Source organism: Stomoxys calcitrans, chromosome 5 (assembly GCF_963082655.1).
Source record: "Stomoxys calcitrans chromosome 5, idStoCalc2.1, whole genome shotgun sequence".
NCBI classification, from domain to species: domain Eukaryota; kingdom Metazoa; phylum Arthropoda; class Insecta; order Diptera; family Muscidae; genus Stomoxys; species Stomoxys calcitrans.
In genome coordinates, this window is record NC_081556.1 from 51,296,174 (window position 1) to 51,297,778 (window position 1,605).

Consider the following 1,605-nt stretch of genomic DNA (forward strand, 5'->3'; position numbering starts at 1 on the left):
GTGCTCTAGTCTCAAATACCATTCATTTGAGCCTATTATTGTCATTATTGGCTTATATTTCCATTTGGCGGGCTTTGAAGCTGGGGTGGCCGCCCAAGATATCGCACCTTAAATAAGCATAGCAAATTTCCCTTCTACGAGATCTCGCGTTTCTGAAAATAGGGTAAGAGGATGTCCCCCCTTTAAAGTTTGGATGTTAGATCGAGCTAAACCCTTTGAGCCGAAAGTCAGATTCTTACTTTACTCCCAATCAGATTCTTACTTTACTCCCAAAAACCACATTTGAGCTACATATTGCTATAGTCGGTATATATGTGTGGTTCAGGGGGAGTTTATGAGATGAGTCGTCTCTGAAACACTTAGCCATAAAACAGATATCAGATTTGAGCCCCTTTTTCGCCGTAATCCACAAATATGTCCGTAATCCACAAATACGCACTTAACTCTGAAAAAATATCAGCATCTACTGTTAAATTCCATATATTTGAGCCGCAATTACAATTGGTTTAGTGGAAGGTTGTGGAGTGAGACTATCCCCAAACACTTAGCCTTAAAATTGGCTATCAAATTCGTTTTCAACTACACGAAATATTGGACAGCCACGAAATAATGTTTGAGTGCCCACGGGTCCAAAGCAACTTCCAAAATGTTTTCTAGATAATAATTCGCATTTACTTTGTCGCCAAGCTCGATGAACACAACTCAGAAGCGGCTATTGGCGGTTACAGCTCACTCAAATTTGTCTACATGCGCTCAATTAAGTAAACATCATCATTTTAGGAGTTCAGGAATTGTTCAGTTGGGATTTTTTTTATCGCTGCAAGGTGCAAGGTTTACAAGATGCGGCAAGGCAGACCACAACACGTTTTACCTGATTTTTCTGATCGATTTAATCTACTTTACCAAATGCCATTGAAACCCTTTTGGTCCCTTGTTTGGGTCCCTGCTTGTAGTCTTCTTTACTTTTTCGATCGTTCAAGTGGGATCCTGTCAAACAAAATTTTAAATTTCCTTTCGTCTTAAAGCCCATAAATTTAAGACTCTTACAGCTTTAATATTCTTGCAACAATGACAAAGAGTATGCTAAATGCCCTCCATTGCTTCCGTTCAAACATTTCAACTTGAATGTTAGTTTTGAAAATTTACATATGCCTGTATTTGAAGTTTTGTTTTGATTATCCACTTAAATAATTCCTGTGTTTATTTTCGTTATAATTTTCATCAATTTTTTTATCCTTTTTTCCTGCAGCAAAATTGTTGGTTTCGTCACTGGATGGTTTGTTTGTTTGTTTTTGTTTGTGGCTGGCATTCACAATTTTACATGCCAAAGAGAGAATTTACATGTGTCGAAATTCACAGACAACATTTACTTAGGTCCGATGTGAATGCATTTTATGGAAAATATTCATTTATTTTGTCACTGCGTGCAAAAAATTCATTGAAATTTTTAATGATGATATTTTCCCAGGCTGTACTGTTCTGGTGTTTTTGTTTCTACGGCATTTCCTTGTTGCAAAAATAATAACAAATTGTGAATTTATCAAAATTTCATGCAAGACTACCAGGCCACCTGTCAATTTCTCAGATCAGGAAAAAACCGAGCGT

General features: G+C 36.9%; 1 long non-coding RNA gene across 1 annotated transcript; it reads right to left on the bottom strand.

Moving 5' to 3' along the window:
- Nucleotides 1-483: 483 nt before the first annotated feature.
- LOC106095739 (uncharacterized) lies at nucleotides 484-1,397 on the bottom strand. The gene is made up of 3 exons (XR_009398613.1): nucleotides 1,048-1,397; nucleotides 872-987; nucleotides 484-817 (listed from the first exon to the last, which is right to left on the bottom strand). It is a non-coding gene; the product is annotated as an uncharacterized LOC106095739 (long non-coding RNA).
- Nucleotides 1,398-1,605: the final 208 nt, after the last annotated feature.